Genomic DNA, 15,635 nt, shown 5'->3' with positions numbered 1-15,635 from the left:
TTACACCATTAAACTTGACAAATTTTACCAATCCTGAACATCTAAAATTATCTATAACACACTTATAGTTGGCTTTAAAAACCCAATAAATACCTAAAGTTGGCTTTAAAAACCTATTGCATACTTATAGTTGGCTTATTCAGATATATGCATGCAAAATCATTGATCTGTTATCTTTAACAGATGAGGCGGTACAGAACGAAACAAATTTTACCAATCCTCAACATCTAAAATTATCTATAACACACTTATAGTTGGCTTTAAAAACCCAATAAATACCTAAAGTTGGCTTTAAAAACCTATTGCATACTTATAGTTGGCTTATTCAGATATATGCATGCAAAATCATTGATCTGTTATCTTTAACAGATGAGGCGGTACCGAACGAACTCATGTACTTTTCTTTTTCTATAGCACGGACATGCCATCTCATCTGTCAAAGATGATCGATAAACGATTTTATGTGCAGAAGGTCCGAATGAGCCAACTATAAGTGTGTGATGGGTTCTTAAAGCCAACTATAAGTGTGTGATAGGTTCTTAAAGCCAAATATAAGTGTGTGATCGATTATTTTAAAAGTTTAGGGTGCCAATAGACAAAACGTGTCAAATTTAAGAGTGTAAATATACATTAAGCCATTTTAATATTTATATGATGACAACAACATTAAACTATTTGTGTTTATAGGTGTTAATAAGGCTTAATGCATATTTAAACTCTTAAACTTGGCAAGTTTTGTCTATTGGCACCATGAACTTTTAAAATAACCTATCACACACTTATAGTTGGCATTAAAAACCTATCACACACCTATAGTTGGTTCATTCAGACCTCCTGCATATAAAATCGTTGATCTGTCATGTTTGACAGATGAGGCATCATACATAACGAACTCAAGCATTTTTCTTTTTTCCATAGCATGCATGCCACCTCAATTGTTAAAGATGACAAATCAATGATTTTATGTGCATGAGGTCCGAATGAGCCAACTATATATATAATAGGTTTTTAAAGCCAACTATAAGTGTATGATAGATTTTTAAAGCCAACCATAGGTGTGTGATATATTTTTTTTTAAAGTTCAAAGTGCAAATAGACAAAACGTACCAAATTTAAAGGTGTAAATATGCATTAAGCCTTTTAATAATAACTCGAAAGGTCACCATACCATAAACCTCAATGCATCTCAATTTAATTTTGGTGCTTAAAATTGTTGCATTTATTTTGGTTTATTTCAACAAAAATGTATTAATGTTGCATATTTGTTGTATTGGTTCAAATTAGTAAGATGATAAAAATTATGTAACAAAAATATTTATTGTTTCTTGATATGTTGTATTTCAATGAGACCATCTAACAATTTATTTAAATTGTACAGAAAAAATAAGAGAAATATGCAAAATGCAACAAACAAATATATATGTTGCATTATTTTGAAGTTTAATGAATTTGTTTTAATAAAGGTAAAATAAATACTTTTTTTATAATAAAAATGTAATTTTATTAAAGGCATAAAGCCCATTTGAACCCCTAAACTATAAGGCTAAAATCAATTAGACTCTCATTCTATACAAATCATCAATAAGGTCCTCAAACTTTGGAAAACTCATTAGTTAAAATTGATCCACTTCATTGTAGCGAAGGAATGGCTTTTAACATTTCTTTTCCCCCTTCATTTGCGGGATTGAAAACCTAAAATATTTTTTTTTCTTCTAATAATTGTAATTCAATGTTGGTCCTTCTTGAAGTCTTGTTTGATTGAGTTGAATGTTTCTGTATAACCGATCGTATAGTTATATCATACGTCCTCAAAATTACTTTTCAATGATTTCATGCTTTCCATCCAGCCTTTTGTGTTGTCTGATACAAAAATGCACCGTGTATAACTTGTTTAGTAGTTAGGGTGCATTGCACTCTTGGAAAGGTTCATCAATGTTTACTATGTATTTTTAGGTCATTGGAAATCCTTGCGGACTGTTTTAACTTTTGATATAAAGCATTAGTTCAATTTTGAAAATCTTTCGGCTTAATGTTTATAAGGCAATAACTCAAAGCAACTCTCTCTTCTGGAAAATAAGATAAGACTGAGTGCTGGTTGGAGACAGTTTTCTGTTGCACAGCAATTGCTTGTGGGAGATGTGCTGGTCTTTCAATGTATTGATTATTGCAAATTTAAGGTAATAATTTGTTTTGGTTTTGTTATGCCCACATTAACTACTCTTCTAACACCTACACAAATTTTGGTTTTCCATGGAAGCTATAGTTATAAAATGGTGCCAAGTGCTATGTGATATGTAAATTGCAGTACTCATGTGAAGATTAGCGTGGTAAACATCAACTACGATGGTAGGTGTGACCTTGACATTTTTGGTGAAGTTTATTTCTTCAATTTTAGCACTACGTTACCGAAATTTTGAAAAAGCTGGTTGGACTGTTATTTAACTATCAAATTAGACTTTCCAAACATCAATTATGTCAAAGTGTCACTAAAATAGTTACAAAAAACTTGTTAAAATGCTAACAACTAAGTCTGCCACATACAAGTTAATCATAAATTTTTTAATGTTTCTAAACTGTTTATTGTGTTACTAATATAGTTACAAGTAACTAACAAAAAAAAAAATGTACGAAACTGTTTTAATTTATCTACGAATTTGTTTGGAAGGTCTAATGTGACAGTAAATTAAGAGTCAAACCAGCTTTTTAAAAATTTTGGTAACGTAGGGTTAAAACTGGCATTGCTTGGAAAAGTTAGGGTTAAATTTTCAGCATTTCATACATTAGGGCTAAATCTGTATTACTTCAAAAACGTTAGGGTCAAATTTTATCCTTATTGGAATTTCTTCATTTTGTTTTATGGAGTAAGTTGTGCATATTGGAATTGATTTGACAAAAGAGCAGGTTGAGGGAAAATTGGTCCCAAATTTACCTTATTCTGTTTACCGAGCCAGAAAATATATACATATAGTGGTTTTATTTCGAAGAGATTGTGAAAGTGCAGCATCTTGGAATGTATGGAAATGTTGATCAAAGATAGCCAAATGGAGAATAAATCAGGAGCATAACTTGTTGAATCCTCATCTAGCTATCAGATGTTGACGCAGATGGACTTGCTCAAATTCCTCAAAAGACATGATGATGAATGATAAAGCATCTTATCCCGCAGTGTGAGACGAATGGGAGAAGTCAATTCAATGCCCACCTTTATGGTGCAGCTGTCCACATTTTTTCCAACAAGCAGGTGAAGAAGATCTTTTTAAGTAAAGAATAATTTTTTCCAGTACTGTAGTTATGCTGCTGCCAGTATATCTCATAAGCAAATAGTATCCCGAGGCCCCTGATTATTCCTATTTTTCTGGATTGAGCCCCTCATCTTTTTATTTCAATATATCAAACCTGGTATTGTTTTTTTTGGTCGCATTAAGCCTTTTACTCACACTTTTCAATTTATTATAGGTCCAAAAGTATTTAAACAAAAGGGAAATTTACATATAAATTCACTTTTTTAAAACTATTTACAATTATGTTAAGTAATGATTTTGAAATATGTCAAACTAGTAAAATCAGTATTTTTAATATATTTTAAGGATTAGAATTTATAAATTAGAGGTTTAGGATATATTTTTTAGGGTTTGAGAGTTATGAATTTGGGTCTAGAATTTTTAAATTAGGGTGTAAAATCATATTTTATTTGTAATATATAAAATAAGTTTGATAATTTTATAGTTAATTATGATATTCATGTATTTGACCCTAAACAAAATGCAACAAAAAAAAATTGAATATGAAACTACTGCAGTTCATTATTAAAATTGTTGCAAATTTTTATTTTGAGATATTGTCAAAATTGTTGTATTAGATAAATCATTTAGTTGCATTTGAAGTAATGCAACAATAAAAAAATTGTTTTATTATCTGCTCTAGGCGGCCGCACTCTTGGCCTATGACCAAGGCCGGTCCTGATATGGATCTGATTGAAGAAAAGAAAAGGAGGTGTCTGATACAAAAGTTACCCTCATCTGAGCGTGAACCATTGACAGATATTTCTCCACAATTTGTTGATAATTTCGTCAATATGTGTGTGAGCACGAATTTTTTCCGACCCTAATGATGAGACTCTGTTACCTGCGTACGATTTATATAGGTGGACACCACGTCACGTTGTACGGGAACACGAGTCAGGACTCGAACCTTGGCTTCAAGTTTATTAAATCAATTTTGTAAAACTATGTCGTTTTCAAAGATATATCATAGTTTCTGCCACGTCAGTAGCCGATTGGCTACTAACATCACCGGTCGGCTACGAGGGACAATTTTCAACAGTTGATAATTGGAAATTGGGCAATTTTCTGCCTAATTGAGAAAAAAAAAGGTAGAAAAACTGCCAGGCAGGGACAAACATCATTTTTATTGTTTAAAGAAGAAAAGAAAAGGTGAGGAAAAAACAGAGGATTATTGATTCTGATTCAGGTTTTTGAGTGATTTGAATACAAAATCAAACATAAACACGAGTGAACTACAGTGGAATTGAATTCTATATATTCTGTTCTCTGTTACTTGATTTTCTAAAGTTATAGTAAATCACCAAACACAATTTTTCGGGTTTCAAACTCAATTATTTCAACTTCAAGTCGATTCTAAGTACATTTAAAATCATTTTCCTAACTTTTTGGAATCATTCTGTCGTTAATACGCGGGTTTGGGTTGATGCTTGGGCTTTTGGAGTTTTGTGTTCGTGAATCTACCGTACTTCAAACTGGATAATAGCTCTAAAGGTAATTTCCAAAGGGTTTTAAAAGCATTCCCCTTTAATTTGAAACTTGTTTAGTTTGTTTTACGCTTTTTCCGGTTTTCTTCTGCCATTGTTAGTCTTCACTGAAGCAGAATTATGCTGTCTGCGACAGGAAGCCGATTGGCGACATCATCATCGATCGGTGACCTCTTATTGCTGATCGGCTACCCATGTGGCCGATCGATAGCAGAGTCAGAACAATAGAATCATGTTTTAGTCCGAGTAGAATAGGAATGTTTCGTTTTCGGTAAATTTATATTTATTTTGTATTTATATGTTTTTAGTATGTAATTGCACGGAATAAAAATCAATCTCGGGTTATAGGGGTATTTTGGGTCTTTTCAAGAATATTAAACCGATTAGAATAATAAACTAGGTTGCGAACGTAATTACATGTTGTATGTTAGATCCACTAGGCTTTGGATAAGTCCTATTTGATCGATTCCGGCATCATAGTTAAATCCAAAAGATGGGTCCAAATGCTCCCATGTTCGGAGATTGGCCATCTCTCTCGGCTTTGATCCGGAGGTTCCTTTATTTTGGCGCTTAATGCTCCCATGTTCGGAGATTGACCATCTCTCTTGGTTGACCAATTAGGATTCTGCCACTTGGTGATGGGTCTTTCGAGGGTTGGAGTCTGGTGTCCTCCTATTTAGGGAGGGTTTTTTTCCCTTCTGTTGACTAGACTGGTCTAACAGAAGATTGATTAGTATCTCTTGCGTTGCATGGAGGGGGAGTTCGGGACCGGTGGCGTCGTTCCAAGGGAACTTCTTTCTCCCTTGATTGGTGTCCAAATCTTTCATTCGGCTCTTCGGGGGGATCCATGTGACGACCGCAAAAAAAAAAAAAAATATATTATTATATTCTCGGATGAAATTATTGAAATTGGAACCTTAAAATAATTAATTGAGGTGATATAATTAATTAGTGATACAATAAATTAAGGCTATGTAAAATATTAAAATAACAAAAAAATAATAATTGATTTTATAGTTAAAGCTAACTAGTCGAAAACCCGTGCGATGCACGGGATATGAAACTTTTATATAATTTAGATGAATAAATAAATTAATATATTTACTTTTAAGTAATTTTATATCATGCTATGAAAAAAATTTATATTATATATATTTGAAATTAATATATATTTTTTATTGATAATTCAAATTAAATTAAATTAATTTTGAAAATAATTTTAATTTTCTTATAGAATTTTAATTAAAGTGAATGATTTATTTATTTTTACAAAATTCAATGATTTGTATTTTTTAATAATTTTGTGAAACAATAATAATAAAATAGGACGGGAGGTTTCTCTTAGAATTTGGAAATTGGGTCTTCTTTCTCTGCTGAGCTTTGGGGGATTTTTTCTGGCATTAAGCTGGCTAAAAGTCTGGGGGTGAAGAAGCTTCTGGTGGAGTCTGATAACCTGGAAGCGGTTAATATGATATCAGACAACAATGCAATTTGCTTGAATAGCCAAAATTTAATCAAAGGCATTAGAAGGATTGGAGCTTCCTTTGATGTTCTTAGCTTTGCTCATATTTATATGGAGCAAATTCGTGTAGCATTGAAGGGCATTCAAGGATGTTGGGGCTTTCAATCTTTTCTTCTCCTCCGTCGTTCATTTCTTCTCTAGTCTTGATGTAGTGGGGGTCAGTTTTCCCAGACTGATCCCGGGTTATTCGGCTTTGTTTGGTTTTTTTGTTTTTTTTCTTTCATTTCCTACCAAAAAAAAAAATAATAAAATAGGAGATTAATTAAGAAATATATTAGAATATAATGAAAAACCAAAAATTGAATTAAACTGTAATTAAAATTAAATCTTATATTTATGATATAAAAGAATTATAATCTATTTTTAACAAAAATTGAATTAAACTACAATTAAAATGAAATATTATATCTACGATACAAAAGAATTACAATCTATGTTAAAATGGAAGCAACATCAATATATTATGCTATAAACTATTACAATCCATACTTTTCTAATGTTGCACATGAAGAAACTTTATCAATTCAATATGTTACATATAAAAAAAATGAAATTGATAAGAATTAGTTACAAATTCATCTTGATGATAATTATTTTGTTTGATGGAATTTCATGATCACCAAGTATTCGAATTCAATTATTCATTCTGCTACAATAACCCAATATATCCAATAGAATCAGCTTAATGTGATGATTTCTTCTATTTTTATCTCATAATATCTCATCAAGACATTCAATCAATTTGTTTTTCATTCTTTCACTGTATAGAATATCAGTCACGTTCGCAGATATCACTTATTTGATTTCATTAATATTTTCTAATAATTATACATTCTTGAATTTCGTAAGCAAGAAAAACAAACAAAAGAATAGAAAACAAAAATGAATGGACAAAAATAATAATTAAGAGAGAACTATCTTCCTCTCGTTTTTTTTTTTTTTTAAAAGAGAGAATGTCAATATATAATCATATAAATAGGAGAGTAGAAATATATTTTGCCCATTAATTAAATTTTTTATTTTTTGTTAATGAAATATTAAGTCCATAAATTAATTTTAGTTAAATAGAATTAAATCGCAATTATAACCACCCAGTACAAAAAAAACGTTTATAATTAATATGTGAAATTAATTCTATTAATTAGAATCATTATGATCAACATTTGAGAATTTGAAGAGATTCAAATAATAATATTTTTAATTAATATTTTTTAACAACTTGTGCTATGATCATGTTTCATTTTCATCTATTAAAAACTCTTGAAATACCAATAATTTTGTACAAAACACAATACAATAGTTAAAAACTATATAAGTCAATATTGCAAAAGCAATTATCTCAATATCCCATAATTAATGTACATTTTTAGGATTTTGAACATCAAAATTTATTTTTATTTACCTTCATTTTGAATTCGTATGTAGCATAATCCAAATTCTTCCAGAATAAACATCTTATCAAGTGTATTAGACGCTTACAATCTCTTTGTCTAGAGAACTGGAAAAAAATAACTTCTTGATAATAATAATAATAATAATAATAATAATAATAATAATATAACATAATTTATAATTGAAATAAACTTCATTATAAGTAAAATATTTCAATACATCTTTAATATTTTATTCAATATGTCTCCAACTTCAATGAACAACCATTATGTGAAACTTTATATCTATTTGTACCAAAATGGATAAAAATAAAAAAATATACTAAAAAAGAATCCAAATATACAAAATCTTTATCTTAGTCATTTTGAAAAAAAAAAACAAACAAATAAAAAAGAAAACATAGATAAGGTAGTGATAGATATGGAACCTGAGTAACGACAAAATGGAATTTCATCTCTGAAAGATGAAACTATAACAACTATTGTTTAATAAAAATAAAACAACACAATTGAGAACAAATATAACTACAACATATGAAAAAAATCGAATAATTACCTTGAGAAACATAAGAATTTCTTGTAATTTTTGACACTTTTGTGTTTCCCGATTTTAGTTGTTCATGTATCTTCTATTTCTATCAGATTTCTTCAATTGGAGATATTAGTTTGAAAAAAAAAGACAAATAAAAAAGAAAACATGGATAAGATAGCGAGATGTATAGAATCTGGGTAATGACAGAAATGGATCTGAAAGATGGAACTATAACAACTATTGTTTAATAAAAATAAAACAACAACACAATTGAGAACAAAATAACTACAACATATGAAACAAAAATCGAATAATTACCTTCACAAATATAATACTATCTATCATGCTTTATATAGAAGTTTATTTGTGATTTTTGGATTTCTTTTGCTTCGTGTCTTTTCATCTTTCTGTAACTTTTACTTTCTTTTATTATTTTCATTAATGGGTAGTAATTGTTTAATATATTATAAATATAAATATGTTATTTTTAATTAATAAAATATTTTTAATTTTGATTTTTTACTACGTTGACAACTAATCAAAAAGACCTCTAAAACACTTTTCCTACTTTCTCTCTGCTTCCGCTATTATATATAGTATAGATGATGAAAAACCGTAGTAGATTTAATAAGCAAATAAATAGAGTATTAAATCCTTTTAGAAAAAAAGAGTATTAAATAATAATAATAACAATTATAAATATGTATATATGTATTCGGTGGAGGAGGGGGATAAAAGAGGAAAAAAAGGGAGAGAACAGATAGAAAGAAAAAGAAAGGACAAAAAAAACCCTAGCCGCAGAATTCTTTTTGAAGAAAGAATCAGAACAACTCAATTATTTTCAAAGATACCATGGTTAAGCGGTTCATGGATCAATGATCGTGTATTTATTAATCTATGTTGAGCGACTTCCGCAAGTGCACGGTATACGCTTGTAGTAATAAAAGATATCGAACCCACAGGGAACGCTTTTTAACTAAAACTTTATTTAATTCGGTTTTAATCACGTGTTTAGGTTTAATAAAAGAAATGCGTTTAGTTGATGGAATTGGTTTTGGTAAATTAGGATTAGATAGAAGTATTATATCGAGTTTAGAGAACAGTTCTGCCTTGGGATTTTGATTACAAGACAGATACTACCGTAATTGGAATAAATAGAAGGTATAAAACTTATTTTCATAAAGCAAAGAAAACAACTTTAACTTTGTAAAGATTATGGACATGTAACAATATAGCGATTTATTCAATTAAATGGCTTTGAACCGTAGAAATCCCCTGATGTTGAGGTGATTCCTACCTTAATCAAACTAGTATTTTATGTCTGATAAGCCGCGATCAGCGATCATGTCATCCATAAAAACTAAATCTGTCAAGTGTTCAACAAAGTTCTTATATGAATAAGATGGAATAGAACGTTTTAATAAAAACACCAATTTATCATTTTGAAAATCATTTTGTCAGAACAATATCAAAATAACAACAGTAAGAATGTATTGAATAAATAAGTATATCATTAATGAAATGTGAATTTTCACAAGTTAACAGAGAAGTAGAAACTTGGATAGCATTGTAACGAAAACTTTGAGATCCGGGTTGACAATCTTTCTCTCAAACTCCGTAGGTGCGTCAAACCTCATGCGCTTCAGCCGTCAATTCTTCTCGCTGGATCTTCGGAATAGAGACTGATCTCGTCCACTACCAGAATGAAAACTAAACTAATACTGTTTATAACTAATCTAATAACAATTCGTGTACAGCACGATTGTTTACAGAAATGAACTCTAACTTTCTGATTCTTTTCTGAATCAGAAACTCAACATAACAACTTTCTTCTCTAATTTCTCTAACTTTTCCAACTTAACCAACCTTGATTTTTGAAATGGATCATTTATTTATAGTTGTTGAAGGGTTGTAAATGACGGGTCGTGTCCGCTGGTGAAGGGTTGCTTTTATCCGAACGAACAGACGCGTTTTTCCGATTTAAAACATATATTTTGTGTGCAGAAGGGTTCGCTGTCGCGACTGAGATTCTGAAAATCTCAGTCGCGATAGGGGGTATAGGGGCGAGTGAAAACTTCATCTTTCTCCCGAGCTGGCTTCCGTAAGTCGCAACTGAGATTCTCAAAATCTCAGTCGCGACAGAGAGATGTTTCCCTGTCTCTCGACTGCTTTTCATCCTCCTTGAGCGTTCTTCTGGCTGTTATGCGTTCTCGGTACGTTTTTTAGGTTTTTCCTCCATTTTAGCTCCGTTTTGGCTTCGTTTTCGCTCCTATTTGGATTTAACCAAATAATTAAGTACCTTGCATCAAAGAAGTAAATAAAGACGTAAAAGTATTCCAAATGAATATAATTAGCACGATTTCAATGTAAATTTAACGTATTTATATATGATATTTTAGGTATATTTTGGGCTTAACAATCTATCTTTCAAGATGCAGGTAAGTGGTTAATTAAACGTATAGTTGATATTTGTTTGTACGCTCTGACCGTTATACTTGTAGTTATTGTGTTTTTTTTTTTTTGAAATAAAACGAGCTTTTATTAACTAAGATCGAATGAAAGAATATTGTTAAGGAATGGTGGTGGACATGCCCACTCACCACGAACAGACAAAGAACTGACCGCCTTTGCAAGAGCATGAGCTGCCATGTTCGCTGAACGTTTAATAAAAGAGATAGAGCTCTGCTCTGAATCTCGTAATAATAGAATGCAATCCGAAATAATATCAACAAAGTAAGAGGAACCTTCTATTCCGTTCTGAATTGCCTTGACCACAACAAGACAATTAGATTGAACCTGAACTCGAACACTGGGATGATGGTCTTTGATCCAACTCAAAGCCTCTTTGACCGTCATCGCCTCGGCAATATGTGGATCAAAATTTCCATGTAACGCACCCATCTTTGCAACCACACAATCACCAATAGAGTCCCGAATGAGAAAACCATAGGAGCAGTATCCATTTGCGGGGGACGTACCTGCATCAACATTACAATAAAGCATCCCGTCCAGGGGTCTAGACCACATAGCAGCATGTGTTGAATTTTGCTGGTGTGAACTGATATTATGAACTCGGGCTTCCTTCCATTCTGAATATTCAGATAGAGCAGCGGCTAGGATAGATCGAGGTTGTAGGAGGCGGTTGTCCCAGACTTTGCCATTCCTATGACGCCATAAACTCTAGAGAATGTAGGCAATCTCGCTGCTTGAACTACTGGTAGCCGGTGTTAGAGCTGTTGGAAGCCATTCTGCAATACTATTGATACAGTTCAACCTGGTATTCTGAGAATAAAGCTCCCAAACCTGTGTTGCTGTACTGCACTTTGCAAGGGCGTGTAGAGGAGTCTCGTCGTATTCGTTGCACACCGGACAAATGTTCGGATGAACACTATGTCTCCTAGCTAGATTGGATAATGTCGGTAAGCATCCCGCCATTTGTCGCCATAGAAAATTTTTAACCTTGGGTGCTGCCTGGACACTCCACACTAACTGCCATTGGGAATTTTGCTGTATTTGAGAGAAGGATTTAGCTGCTAAGTGATATCCACTTCTCACCGAATATTCACTAGACTTCTCCAGCAATCAGCTTGAACTGTCTGCACCAGGCCTGTTTCATCGAGGAATGGAATAAATAAGAGCTCTGTCCCGATCGTTGAAGGAAGAGTCAATCCGATCCCTTATCCAATTCCCATTTGTGTCTAGGAGATTACAAACCAAATCCGAGCTTCCAATCGGAATAGGGGAACTCATTGGAAAAGGAAAAGTAATATCCGGTAACCAGGGGCTGTTCCATATCGAAGTAGATCGTCCGTCCCCAATTTTGCTGATTAGGCCCTACTTTAACAAATCCCTCCCCGCCAATATTCCTCTCCATGTTAGTGACGGATTGTGACCTATTGGTGCTTGAAGAAAATGAGTGTTAGGGAAATACCGTGCTTTTAGAACTTGGGATACTAGTGAGTCTGGTTTTGACAGTTGATAGGGGTCAAAAACCCCTATCTTTGGGTACGGTTTTAGGACGGGTTTTAGAGTTATTTGGTTAATAAGCGAGCAATTCTCGCATTTAAATGCTTTTGTGTGAGTCAGTTAGGAATTGGAAACGTTCTATTTACTTTTCGTCGTTTAGGCTCGTTTTATGATCAATTTAGGCAAATACGGCCGAAATAGCATGCATAGTAGAATTCCGTTATCTTTTGAAGCTAATTGGCCCATCAAAAGTCGCACCAAACGAAGCGTTTGCTCAAAATAGGCGATTGACGGATCAATTTGGCTTTTGGACTAATGTTTTCTGGAGTTTTTATGCGTGTGCAGGTGTAAGTTCGGACGAAAAAGGGCATAGAAGTCACTCGGCATGAATCGAGCACGCTTCGGGCGAAAACGCTCGGCGAGCAGGGCCCCACGGGCCATTTCTGCTCACCGAGCAGGCCCCTGGAGGCCTGCTCACCGAGCAGGCCATGCCTGCTCGCCGAGCAGGCCCCTGGTGGCCTGCTCGCCGAGCAGGGGGCTGCTCGGCGCGAGCAGCCCTGCTCGCCGAGCAGCCTTCCCTGCTCGGCGAGCAGCCCTGCGGGAATTAGTCAAAAAGACCAATTCCGCCCCCACGAAGCCACGTTCGGCCCCATGTCTTCCTACACCAACAAGGACACGAAAATAGGTCAAAACGAGGCCCGAGACGCGTCTATAAATAGGATTTTTCCATTGTAAATTGGATATCTTTCGTTTTTGTAAATTATTTTAGCTTTCCCCTTGTAATTCCTCTCCATCTTCTCCATCTTCCTCAACCTCCATTGAAGCTCCTTCAAAGCTTTTTCTCGAGGAATTATCAAGGTCCGTCCTTAAGATCAAGTCGCCGGCTGCAGAGTAAACAGGTTCCCTGAAAGGGATTTTTGTATCTCCTTTTATCTTTCCATGTTTGTACTCTTTGATACAGTTGCCGGACTTGACTTATTGTATCTTGTGACAATTATCTTCGCCTTTAATAATAATTTAGCTCTTGTTTTGTTCTATGATTATTTGTCTAATCTCTGTCCTACGCTTTATTCAATTGGTTTAACTCATTCAAAAGCCCCAAAATCTAGTAGGCACATATTGCGAGCTGAATCTGACCTAGTCAGAGCCTAGGAGATTGACGACCTCTTAGTTGATTAAGCGCCAATTTACTGAGCCTTAGACCTAGTGAGGCGCTAGGAACCTCAGGAGGGTAAGTAGGGTTAATCGTCTTGAATACAAGTGACTCAGATTAGGTTTTTATTCAATAGATTTGATAATCTATCTTTATTATTATCGTTCATGCCATGTTCCTTCGAATAGTTTCATTAATGAAAGATCAATTAGGGGTAGAGTAACTTAGTTAGGCGTAGAATAACTTAGCTAGAATTAGATAACTTAGTTATAATTAGATAACTTAGCTAGGATTAGCATAATTCAACCTAGGAGTAGATTAATTAAAACAAACAAACTCAAAACCCCCTAAGCCTAGATAACATCCGAGATCGAGTAGCTCGGTACTTGCAGAAATAAATCCTGTGGACGATAACCTGGACTTAAACCAGAAATTTATTACTTGATAACGATGGGGTACACTTATCCCTTAGTGAGTTCTCATCTCGAGTTAGGTGAGGGCGCATCAAGTTTTTGGCGCCGTTGCCGGGGATTTATTTCTTCTGCAATATCGAACCAAAGGTCGACTTGTTAGTTTAGGCATTCCTTGTGAATATCCTTTGTTTATATCCTTTATACTTGTTTATATATAATTCTTTATAACTTCTATACTTGTTCATATCTTTTGTATTTGTTCTATATACTTTTACTTATCAACTTTTGTGCTAGAAAGAGTCGAGTGGCAAGCTCAAAAGTTTACTATCCCATCAAGACAATACATTCATGCCCTGGAGAATGAGGCTCCCAATCCCTCCATGGCCGACTTAAATGAGAAAATGGATATCTTGATGACGAAACTGAGCCTCAACACCAATGAAAGTGTAAGTTTTGTGGGTAATCACCAAAGGTATAATTCTAACCCCAATTCTTACAGCTTTTATGGTAGTGATTGGAGGAGACCTCAACACTCAAATCTGTCCTACGGGAACCCTAACATGTTGAGGCCTCCAAATAGGTTTGTTAATGAGCACAGGGAAAACGAATTGGGAATGTTCCCTTACGAACAAGCAAGCCAAGTTCCTCCACAACCCTCTAGCTCACGAGATGAGGTGATGTCCCTTTTGAAAGGAATATCAGCCCGACTTACAATCAACGAGGAGGTTTGCAAGGACTTGAGCAACCAATTGGCTCAATTAAACCATGAGATGCAAGAGCAATCCCGAGATGCTCTCCCAGGCATAAAGGAAAACATAGAAATCCCACAAAGGGAATCAGCTCAAGCCATCTCCTTGAGGAATGACAAAAAGGTAGAACCAAGTCCACTATCACATGCATCACTCGAGGTAAGTGAGGAACCGGAAGCGGTAAGCAACCCCGGTTCAAAATCTGAAATTCTAAATCATGTGATAGGGATAAAAGATCAAATCAAAACTTGTGTATCTCAACTACCTTTTCCTCAAAAATTAGAAAAGTTTAGGTTTGCTTCATGCTCAGAAGTTTTCATTCTCTTCGACCTACCAAGAGAATCCAAAAGGGAGCAAACCAAACTTTTTCATAATATGTTTAAATTCGGCCTCCTACTTTCATTAAACTTATTTGAGGCTCTTAATCCGTTTTGTAGGTACAGGTTATTTGTTAAGGAGTTCGAGTTCCTAACCCGAGTAGAAGCATACACTTAGGCGGGAATTCTATGTCGAGCTCACCGACTATAACGTAGCGGTTCTTGGGAGGCAACCCAAGTTTTAATAAAACTTTTCAGGTTTGTTTTATTTAGATTATACATTGATCTTTTAGTTTAGTCTTTTTAGTTTTCTTTTACGTTTTTTTAAAGTGTTCGTTTAAAATAAATAAATAAATAAATAAATAATTTTTTTTTAGTTGTTTAGTTTTATTTTATTTTATATTATATTATATTATTTTATTTTATTTTTATTTTTTATTTTTAAGTTTTCAGGTTTAAAATAAAATTTAAAAAAAACAAATATTTTTTTTGGCCCAGGAGCCCAGCTCGGGCGAGCTCGGCACTGCCGCCCAGCTCGACGAGCAGGGCACTGCTCGCCGTGAGCTGGGCGCTGGCGCCCAGCACGCCGCTAGGCACTGCGCCCAGCCCGCCGCTGGGCACTGCGCCCAGCACGCCGCGGGGCGCTGGCGCCCAGCCCGCCGCTGGGCACTGCGCCCAGCCTGCCGCTGGGCACTGTGCCCAGCCCGCCGCTGGGTGCTGGCACCCAGCCCGCTACTCGACCGAGATAAGCAACGGTTCGGGATTTTTTCCCGAACGAAGCTGAAATAAAAAAATAAAAAAAAATAATAATAATAATAAAAAAA

The sequence above is a fragment of the Euphorbia lathyris genome, chromosome 7 (assembly GCF_963576675.1).
Source record: "Euphorbia lathyris chromosome 7, ddEupLath1.1, whole genome shotgun sequence".
Classification (NCBI taxonomy): Eukaryota; Viridiplantae; Streptophyta; class Magnoliopsida; order Malpighiales; family Euphorbiaceae; genus Euphorbia; species Euphorbia lathyris.
The sequence above is the reverse complement of the archived record's forward strand: the minus strand, read 5'-3'. Positions refer to the sequence as shown.